Raw genomic sequence first — 12273 nt, 5'->3', positions numbered from 1 at the left:
GCTCTTAATTTTTAATTGTTAGTAAACATTAGTTAATAAACCTCCCTGATAATTCAAAATTTGTTAGGAAGAAAATGTGGCAAACCTACAGAAACCTTGAACATTATTTACAAAAAAGTGCATTTCACCGGACCTTGTTATTGTTAAGGCCATTGCATCGTCGCAAGTTGTTTTTGCTTAGCATGAATCTGTAGACATGTTTTATCATGGATGACTAATTATAAAAATGTATGAGATTAGGTACTTTTCACGTCCCTGAGATACTTTTTAAACATAAAAAATCAATGTCCCCAATTACTTAGACTTTAAGATAAAATATTCAAGTTTTTTCAATAAAATAATTCAATCAAAAACATGTTTTTCAATAAATAGGTAATAATAAACTTGGCTACAAGTTTTTATTAAGCAAAAAGCACCTGCAATTATGTTTTTAAATTGACTTAATGAGACCTAATAAAATTGAGATGTATGGAATGCACTATTCATTCACAAAGTGGTGTACACTCTTGTTTACATTGATTTAGCCACCAAATGGTAAATTCAACCATACAGATGAGTTTAGCATATTTTATTTAGTATATTATATGGTTTTTTCATAATTTGGTATTCATTGAATTTGGTTGTTTATATGTTATTTATCTTGTATTGTAAAGATGATTAGAGAACACTTGCATGATTTTCAAGTTATTTTTTCATTTTCAATATCATATTGAGTTTGTTTTTTGTAATTATGTTTTGTTTGAAATAACATTTTTTGTTTCTTCTTTGATCGCATGTTTACCTCTATCCTCGAATTTGTTTATGTAGAAAATTGTTCATTTATTATAAATATGATGACTGAAGAGACGGTCACGAACGCAACAATATCTTTTGAAGGAACAGAGATAGATTACGCATTGGTTGATATGTCCTACTATGAAGTACGAAAAAGACTTGACACGTGGATAAAAAGATAACCTTCTTTGTGGTCAAGTGTATAGGTGATTTGATATATTTCACAACAAAGGCAACATGAATAAGATGAGACCAAAAATACAGAGTTCAAATAAGAAACAACAAACATATTAAGTGGCAGTAAGAAAAGATGTTGCACGAAGGTTGAAGAGTAAGTGTTCAAAATCATGTCTTTCATCCAAGAAGCATTTAACGAGGAGGATGTTAGTGAGCAATCAATGATGAAGAAGTGCAAGTAGTCATCAACATCAGAGTTTTTAATAGTTGTGAATCTGCATGCCCGACCCAAAAAAGTAAGAGACGTAGCCACCTACAGTGGTAATGATGAGATGGATAGGAAGCATGTGGACATTGTGAAGGTGGAAAGGGCAAATGATGAATCTCAATAACGGGAGGGTGACAAGGCTGAGGTAGAGGAGATTGTGGAGAAGAGAAAGGAATTTTCTCTAGCAAACAAAGAGGTCAATGTTGAGTCGATGGGTGAAGTGGGAAAGGCAGAGAAGGATCCTCAAGAGCATGAGGTGAAGAGGGCGGAGAAGGATTCTCAAGAGTTTGAGGTGGGGAGGGCAGACAAGAAAGTGGAAGACCATCCCTTGGAGGAAAAAGTGAAAAGAAGAGGTCACAGTAGAAAAGAAGGTTTAGTGGTGGTGGATATGTATTTTATTAATTTGTTAGTGTATGCAATATGTTTATAAGATATTTGCCATCAATTTTGATTTTGCATTCAATCATTTATTAAAATGTCATGTATGTGTGTGAAGCATGTTTGTAAGATAAATAGTTTAAATATTGCAATTCAATTATTAAATTATGATATTTGTATGTGTAAAGCATGTTTATAAGGTAACTAGTTTGAATATTTTAATTCAATAATTAAATTATGATATGTGTGTAACGCTCCAAATTCTTAACCCAAAAATTTAGCAGAAAATTAAAAAAAATAGCTTAAAACAGTGAAAATGATATTTTTCATGCAGGGGTTAAACGACTTAGGAGCGGGTTACAAATGTGAATCAACAATATAAGATCAGAGAATTTACTTATAAATCATTCACTAATCATTTATGGAAAGATAAAATAATTTGTATTTTTATAAGTCATTCAAAAAATGTGGTGAGATAGATAAACAGTATAGAGTTGCAATTAAACAAGCACTTAGAATAAAAACAAAACAAAATCCTAAGTCTAGCTTTGGATCCTCAAAGATTCTGGTTCTTGACGTTGTCCTTGCATCTCGCCATCTACTGTGCAGCACATTAGTCACATAAAATTCTTTTAAAGGGTCAGACATGTGAAAAGCCTGGTAGATATATGCCAATTTTAGGTAATTACATACATTTCAATATAAGATGTCATAGTTCATTAAGGCAGATATTCATGGAACAATTCAACAAAAAATGAATACAACATGCTTCAAAAATAATACTTATGAGTATCTTGTAACTTTATTCAGAATATGGCCATGCATTATCAAAGCCCATTTTTATTTTAAGATGTGTAAATAAGGTCTTTGTTTATCTTGATTACAGTCTTCTCGGGTACTCGGGAGCACACGACACAACAAAAAAGAATACTTTGGGCATCATTATGCTATGTAGTTTAATTTACCGAAGGTCTAACTGTTAGGGGTCTAAAGAAGGTGGTCCATGATCGAGAGAAGTTCTCGCAGTGGTAAACGTTCAGTATATGATGAATCCAAGACTCGTTGCAGTAGTTAAGGATCACATATGACACGTCAATAGCCCCGGTCTCCTAACCTTTAAGTGACTAAAGACTATTGAGACGCTTTGCTCACATAAAACATAATATTGTCACTCGAGACTTGTAACACCTACCTCTTCAGGTAAACCATAAATTTAAATGGTTTTAGGGTTCTTATTTTGGGATTTTGTCATTACATGTGTCTCATACCATTAGGCAAATTCAGAGCACAATAATTCTATTACCCCTCCAAGGTAATCATGATTCATTCGTATATACCCAACTCATTTAGTATTGCTCTGACGCTTTTAGCCCCAATGACCATTCTGCTTGTAAAGACAGATATAACGTGTTAAATATGTGTGTATGGATGTATTATTAATAGTATGGTGTCATTTTAACACTTCATGGGTTCGTATCAACCCCAAGCTCGTATATGAACAATCACAAGTATACACATATTTTTTATGTCTTACAATATAACACAAATCATATGTTATGCACATCGATGTGCTCAAATGGCACCATAGACGTTTCTTGAATTAGGCTATGAGACAAGTCATCATTCATGCAAATCATGCACCATTTCATGTGACATAACAAGAAAACGTATAAGAACATATTCCACATGTCCAGACGGGTTCTATGGACCATAAGCTCCATCGTGAGCCATAGACAGTTATCGCATGCATCATGTAGAAATTTAACATCATATATATCACATGTTTAACACTGCCAATAGGGTTCTGTGAACCTTCGCTCCATTACGAGCATAAACATTCATCATATGCACACATACATCTTTTTTTAAACATGTGTACAGTTATCCCATTTCATGCATGCGCATGTAAAATAATATAGTTTATTCATAAAATATTCTATACATGCAAATATAAATAATATATTTTATTCATAAAATATTTCATGCATGCAAACGTAAAAATATCCAATGCATGTGAAGATAAATAAAATATTTTATTCATAAAATATTCCATACATGCAAACGTAAATAATCTAATGCATGCGAACGTAAATAATATATTTTATTTATAAAATATTCTATGCATATGAACATAAAATTATCTAATGCATGTGAACGTAAATAATATATTTTATTCATAAAATATTTTATGTATGCGAACATGAAATTATCCAATGCTTGTGAACGTAAATAATATATTTTATTCACAAAATATTTTTTGCATGTGAACGTAAAATTATCCAACGCATGCTTAAATCAAATCATATAATATTATTGAATGTATATATATATATATTAATATTAATATTATATAATTTTCATGTGTTTCGCATACGACCCTATATCATAATACATGTAGATTTCTGAGAAGCGAAAAGAAATCACGATGAAGATAGTGGCAAAGGTGTTCCGTCTACGTACCGCACCACAACTACAAAATAAAGAGGCAATAGATATAGAGTATTAACTACGGATAACTGCAGTTGCAGTTAAAAGTAGTTATTAAGTAGGGTTTAACACGGAGTTGTAGCTAATAATGGGTCATTGGACTTTAAGCTACAGTCTTTTAGCTTTTAACTACAGGTCCAGTTGTAGTTAATTCTCGCACATGGTGTACCCTTTTAGCTATGGTCGCAAGAAGAAGTAGTTAAAAGGTTGATGTATGGACAAAATGATATAGCATTCCTTAATGGGTTGAACTCAACCCCATCAACAGTGTGTTAGTTCTCCGTCATCAGCTGAGGCTCTTTCCTACTCTTTCTACCTTGCAAAGCAAGGTTTGTTTGATGAACACCCTATGAAAGAGACAGTTCCCTATTGCTTTTCCTTCCTTCCCACACACTTACACACACACACACAGAGATCCTGGATTTATTAATAATGATAATTCCATTGGATTGCAAATAATCATTTGTACTCGGATTAAAACTGCAGTGTATAGATGTGATAGATGTACTACAAGCTTGTAATTGTGAGTCATGTTTTGCATATTTATGATACTTTTGTTTTCCTTAACACTGGATAAGGGGCCTCTGTGTGGAAGCCTTTTTTGATATGTTATATTCTTTTATGTTTTTCCTCATGAATTCATAGAAATATTGCTACAAGGATCTAAAGCAAATAAAGCTTCTATGAAGGGAGCCATACCTTACTAGAAGCTTAGAAAGTAAGCATGTAGGTAGAGCATTTTTCAGTATATCATGATGTTGCTTAATTTTCTCTATGCAATCAGTACCTTATTCATCCATGGTTTCTCAAAAGTGTGGGTGGATTTATGTAATAACTCATTTCTTTCGTGCATGGTCTGAATTTCGTGCATGGTTTCTTAAAAGTTTGAGTGGCATGGTGTGGTAAGTAATTGAATGGATAAAGAGGCGTGGCTTCTAACATAAACTTTTTTGGCACATTTAGGATATCAACAGGGAAGAATCGGTTTTAGAAACTTATTGTGTAGTGCACTGGAGATCAGAGAGGAAAATTTGATAACCTGAAAAGGGCTCGTTTTGAAAACCTGTTGGCTGTCAATACCTTGTATAAGGTAGCAAACTACATATTATGTTGTATCTTCTGCCTCTGTTGTATTGACTAGAAATAATCACCTATTAATTTTTCTTGTAGCCTGGATATAGCAGTATCATGACTCAGAGAGCAAAAGTCAGCATCTAGGAAGCCGCCACAAAGTTTAAAGGTACACTGGATGCTAGTTTGTCAGTTGCAGTTTAGCAGAACTAATGTTTAGAATGTGTGCATTAATGACAGAGCCTTTCCAAGGATGAGTATGAGAGAAATTTCATTTGCGCAGTGGTCCCTGCAGATGAGATTGGAGTGAAGTTTGATGATATTGGTGCACTTGAATAAGACATTAAATGAGCATGTTATCTTTCCAATGTGTCGGCCTGAGCTATTTTTGAGAGGGTGGTGTGTGTTCTCCCTGAAACACAAATTGTGTGTTCCTGTGTGTACGGAGGAATATCTTGGGACCTGTGATAATTTATATGCCAATGTTGCCCACGATGACTTTATAATAAAATAACATATAAAAAAGGTAGATATGCTTTTGATAGAAATGTCCTCCGGTAAGATAGATGTGCGTTGGATGAAAATGTCCTCCCGCTCCCCGTAAATAGATTTGCAGGTTTCGCCTTTGTTTTTAGCTTGTGTTACAACACATGGCCGCCTTCTTGTTCCCGCCTAATAAGTTGTGGAGCCTGATTCATAGTTTTTTCTCTTACAGAAACGGCAGTCTGAGGGTTCCCACTGCGCGGTCAGCGGCCAGAGGTCTAGGGGGCGCGCCCCCCAGAAGAATTTTTTTGGGGCGTATGTTTGAGACTCGATTTCTTATGTGTCAAACCCAACTTGTTTAGGTTTAGGGTTGTCGCCCTTGCCTGGTATAAATTCTTTCTTTTTTTCTCCCTTGTAACTGTTGAAAAGAGCAATAAGATTTCTCTCTGAGCGACCATGGTTTTTTTTATTCTCTCTCTGTTGAAAAGAGTGATTTACAATATAAATCATATAAGAGAGTAGCGATTTACAGTAAAAATCAAATCAGAGAGTAGCAATTTATAGTAGAAATCAGATAAGAGAGTAGCAATTTATAGTAGAAATCAAATCAGTAAGTAACGATTTACAGTAGAAATTAAATCAAAGAGTAGCGTTTTATAGTAGAAATCAGATAAGAGAGTAGCGATTTACAATAAAAATCAAATCAGAGAGTAGCGATTTACAGTAAAAATCAGATAAAAGAGTAGCGATTTACAGTAGAAATCAGATCAGAGAGTATCGATTTACAGTATAAATCAGATCAGAGAGTAGCGATTTAAAGTAGAAATCAAATTAGAGAGTAGCGATTTACAATAGAAATCTTATAAGAGACTAGCGATTTACAGTAGAAATCAGATTAAAGAGCAGCGATTTACAGTAGAAATCGGATTTGTATTGTAAATTGTTATTCTCTAATCTGATTTCTACTGTAAATCGCTACTCTCTTATTTGATTTGTATTGTAAATCGCTATTCTCTAATTTGATTTCTACTGTAAATCGCTACTCTATGATCTCATTTTTACTGTAAATCGCTACTCTCAAATTTGAATTCTACTGTAAATCGCTACTCTCTGATATGATTTCTACTATAAATCGTTACTCTTTGATTTGATTTTCATTGTAAATCGCTACTCTTTGATCTGATTTTTACTGTAAATCGCTACTCTCTGATTTGATCTCTACTATAAATTATTACTCTCTTATTTGATTTCTATTATAAATCGTTATTCTCTTATCTGATTTCTATTATAAATCATTACTCTCTGATTTGATTTCTACTGTAAATCGTTACTTTCTTATCTGATTTCTATTGTAAATCGTCACTCTACTCAGTTTGACGTTGTGATCATTATCTTTGTTGTAAATTATTATTCTATGTCTACTCAGTTCGATGTTTGCACCCTCATATCATGATGAACAATAGACAGAATGCTGATTTTTCTGATAGTTCAATTATTTCTCACGAACAGACGATGACAAAGGGTGCTTCGGCGAAGGCAAAGGGTGCTCTAACAGCAGCAGACGATGACAAAGGGTGCTTCGACGACAACAAAGGGTGCTCCGGCAACAGCAGACAACGACAAAGGGTGCGTCATCAATTGGAGCTCCTGTTACAGCAGATGGTGTACGCCAAAGGGTGATCCAGAACGTTTAGGGTGACATATTGTGAGGAGCTCATGTTAAAGCAGAGGAGTTTACTCCTTAGGGCGAAAACGATGATGATTTTAACCCTTTCTGGCGAGAGGACATTTTTGTCCTTTACTCGAAACATCGTTGGCACTAATGGCGGGAAAGGGTACTTAAGTCTTTGCAAACGCATCAGACTCTGATGCTAAGTGATGCTGACACACACGAAGAAATGAGCCCCACGTGCTTACATATATGGAGCTCATTCAGACCCGAGAACACGCACCTGCGTGTTTCGGGGGGGGGGGGACATATAACCTGCTTTGGCTATTTTTACATGGAAACCTCTTGCAAGTCATTTTTGTTTCTGCTTTCTGGTGTTATTCTGCTTTTGGTTTGTTGGCTAATGTCGTAGCACTACAAAGATTTCAAAGTTTCTTTCCATCATTTTGTTAGGTTTTTGGTAGTCACTCATTGTTGCTCTTATTGTAATGACTTGATTGGTTTCAAAATATTCGAAATGGTTGGCAGTCATGCAAAGGGATATTGCTTTTTGGTCCTTTTGGTGTGGGGAAAACTCTCAATGCAAAGGCACTTGCCACTGAATCAAGAGCAAATTTCATCAGCATAACTGGTTTCACCCTTACATCAATGGTTGTCTAACTTTAATTGGCTCTTCTTTGATAAATCAAATTTATAGATCTCCTCACATATTGAAAATGGCTACAAATTGCAAGAGAATGGGTTTTTATATATTTTAAGTCTATTTTATCTAAGCATGCAAAAAAAATAAACCTTTAACTATGGCCATGGGTTGTAGCTAATAGTCATGACTACCATCATTAACTACGGCCTTTGGTTGTACTTAACATTCATAAGTGACTACAACCTCTAGTCGTAGTTAATAGTTTGTTGTTACCACGTCAGTATCCTCATTTGCTATGATTGTGGTCGTAGTTAATGTTATCATCATTTACTATAGTTATATTTGCTACAGCTCGATCGTAGTTAATGGTTATTACACACGGTACTATCCACTACGGTCATTGGTTGTAGTTAAATCTTATTTACTACAAACTTTTTAGCATTAACTATGGTGGTTGATAATACAAAATTTTGTAGTGCATGCGCAGGTGTTGTTGCAAGTAAGCAGTGAACCGATGGTTACCAGGGCGACAACACCCAGGTGGCTCGGCAAAAAATGAGTGCTAATGAAGATGAAGAAGCTAGCAACAGTGGTGGTGCTCATGGTGGCGCCCGGCCTGTCAGCTCAGTGGATCACCGTAGAGAGAGGAGAGAGAACTCCAGGGGATGCAGCTGTAGAGTGGCAGGTTTTTTTGGCGCAAACCAGAGAGAGGGAGTGTGTGAGCATGAGGGAGAGTAAGAAATGAGGGGCTCAACTGAGGCTTAAATAGGGGAGGGAAGTTAGGGGGCGTCTGATAACGTGGAGATAGGGAGGGGGCTCGTGGAGTAGGGGAGGCGATGGGAGAGGGTATGTGTAAAAAAAAAGGGAAAGAGGGCGGAAAAGGAGAAGGGAAAGGAAGGAATTGAGAGTTGATGAGTGATGGGATCCAAATGGATCCTAACTCATCACTCGGTTCTTGGATCCAAAATAAAGTTGCAATTTAGTTTGGGTCGGAATTACTAACAATGGATCCAAAAGACCCCACATTCAACCTAAATAGCATTCTACTCTCATAAAAAATTCTATTTTCTCAAAAATAATATATTTTATTAATATTTAATTATTTCTCCCTTGAAATTCTCAATGTAATTTTTCAAATAATTGTGAGAGATGGTGAATTGCTAAATATTCATAATTTACTAGAGTGATTCTGAATTAGTAAATAAAAAAAAATCTAGGATTTTGTAGGCATATTATGATTGGATCCTCATTGAGATCCAAATTTGAATACCTCTTTTTATCGGATTTAGCAGTTGAATAATCTAGTTTTACTCTCTCTAAATATTACGTTTGTTAATTAAATATTACATACACATAATTACTAGTTAATTATCCTAGAAATGGTTATTTATAATAAATTAATTTAAATACCATAATAATTGCTAAAAAATTCTTATTTTATTTATTCAAAAACTCTAAAAATTTTACGAGTATTATAATGTATATGTAAAACATGTTTGTAAGATAACTAATTTGAATATTGTAATTCAATAATTAAATTATGATATATGTGTGAAACATATTTATAAGATAATCATTTTGAATATTGTAGATCAATTATTAAATTATGATATGTGCGTGTGTGTTTGTGAAGCATTTTTGTAATATAATCAGTTTGGATAATAAAATTCAAGATCGTGTATTCAATGCAATATTAGATCAGTTATTTGTTATTGTATGTAGTTGTATTTAGTCTACTAAAATGAATCAATTTTAGTGTTATATTCAATGATTGATGTGTGATATCTGGCTGATTTTTATATAAATTCTTGTCAATGTATGCAGTTGTAATTAAGCTACTGAAATAAATCAATTTGAGTATTATATTTAATAATTAAATTATGATATGTGACTGATTTCATAAAAATTCTAGTATGATTGCAAGATTCACAACCACAAAGAGCAGAGAATTCAATAAGGTATATGTATTTGTTCTACTGGTTCTAAGCACACAAGTGGTTCTTTACACCATCAGAAGATGGAAAGGAGTGGTTGGATAGAATGCACTTTCGAGGATTCTTGGAGGTTTCACCATGGAACATTTGTCATAGTCACATAGATTTTATGGTGCAGTTCTAAAATCTCACAATTAACATAATTCAGTTATCCTATTTTGAGATAACCATCATCTTGAAAGACGTGGAATGCATCACAAGATTAAATTATTATGGGGAGCCATTGGTTTGAAATTTTCAAGTATCATTGTAAAGTTTTATTGGGAGCAATCGAGGATGCACTCGAAGGTGAACAATTAAAGTTGTCATGCTTAAGGATGACATATGACAACAATAAGACAAGGAGACTGAAAGAGAATATATCATGTGTGGGAGAGAAGGCTGGTCCTATGGTAGATAAGGAGTTAAAGGTATTCTTGGTTTACTTTTTTTTAAAGTTGTGTATTCATTAACACTGGTGGAGAGTATAGATATGTATCCTAAAACTTAATTGGTTAAAGGATCAAAAGAGACTAATAAGATATTGGATATAGGGATGGCAGTGGACCCGGGAGAAATGGGGCCCTGCCCCGCCTCGCCCCGGACCGGGATGGAAGACATGAAACGGGGGTGGAGGTTAAAATCAAAACATTCAGATTGGAACAAGTTCTAGAGGCCAACAGACTCGCATGGCATTTACTGTTAGTAACTTGTTCGATGAATTCTTGATTGCAGGAGTGGATAAGGGCCACTGGGGACTTCTCTTTCCTGAAAATCCACTTTTGGACAGATTACTCAGTCAGATCCAATGCCCTGACTATCAGACATCGGTTGGTACCTCTAATGCCACATGGGGCTCTTAGTTAAAAGAAGCTGTTGAAGAGGGAAAGGCGGTCAATTCTGGCCTTCTTTGTTTTCTTTTGTCATCACCATTCCTTAGTATTTTCACTGGTGATTTTTTTGGCTTGTATGTAAAGACTTGTTTGATTAATGGAAGGGAGCCATATGAGATCCTCCATTTATTAAGCATGGATTTGGCATGGGCCCACGTCTTGATCTATGTGTAAGATGCAAATAGGCCCTTAGAGTTTTACTGGTCGTGATTGTTTCTGATTTTTTTTTCTTTTTTGGGGGGTTATAATACTACTGTGGCAATGAAATATTGGGATTGACTGTTGCATGTCTTTCTAAGTTGGCTCATCGCTTGATGAGCATTCCTTCGAGTTTACACTTGGTGGGTGAGTGGGTCCTTCGAGTTTACACTTGGTGGGTGAGTGGGTGTGAGCTAGATGACATGTGACTCTGCCAACAAAGGGTCCCTTTTCCATTTATTAAGAGAAGGGAAAAGGCATCGGCCAGCTGACATCACGTGCCACAGATTGATCTGCCGACCATCATTGAATAAAGCTGACCCTATCAATAAGAAATGACCTCAATCATGTGAAAACTTTCAAGCGAACTCAGTTGGGTGGATTAAGCTTAGTGAGTCTTTAGATCTTCTAGCATTGTCCTCCTTCAAGCAATATCATACTTTCTCTCTCTTTCTCTCAGCGTTCTAGTATTTGAGTGCTAATCTATTTGGGGTCTTTAAATTATTCGTGTTAGTTCACCAAATGATTGGCGTTATGATACTTTTGCATGTCTGCAGTTTAATTATTAATGGGATAGCATTGGCTATACTCGTGCATAAGGAACTCATAGTAGGAGGTTGTTTTGACCAAAACTAATCTCATGGATGTGTTCAGCATGGTCAAAATAGTAAGAAACGGCTCTTGTATCATATTTTTTTTACTTAAAAACACAATTTTATGAGGGATGAAAATTTAGTGCATTGTAGGGCGTTGATTTTTCACCCTCTGCAAAATCCTGGTATAATAACATGATCCCGACACTGATTTCTACTAACCCAAAGATGTAGGTCTCATCTGGAGGGTTAGATGTATTAAAAAACATTAAAAATAAAAAATATTACAGTTTTTTATTCTCCTCTTTTTTTATATGTTTGTTGGTGGAATTTACTAAGATAACTTACAACCAGCATGTTTTTATTTTAGCTTATTTTTATTCTGGAGAATAAACACTTTTTTTATGACGAAGGAAAACCTTCACCAAGGACAGGGTAACACTTGTTTTGGATTGGCAAGATGGGCAGACCCCTACCAGAATACATTATAACTATTACAATCCAGAAGTGTCAGGACAGTGACGGTAAGTACGGCAGGTAGAGCCAACGAGACTAGGTCTCTGTTTCCGAGGAAATGTATCCGTGTATCACCAAGGTGGCATTTTAGCAGTTCCAACAAAATTGTGCATTTTTTTGCTCTCTCTCTCTCTCTCTCTCTCTCTCTCT

The sequence above is a fragment of the Nuphar pumila genome, chromosome 12 (genome assembly GCF_984573655.1).
Source record: "Nuphar pumila chromosome 12, dmNupPumi1.hap1.1, whole genome shotgun sequence".
NCBI lineage: Eukaryota > Viridiplantae > Streptophyta > Magnoliopsida > Nymphaeales > Nymphaeaceae > Nuphar > Nuphar pumila.
This window is presented reverse-complemented; position numbering follows the sequence as displayed.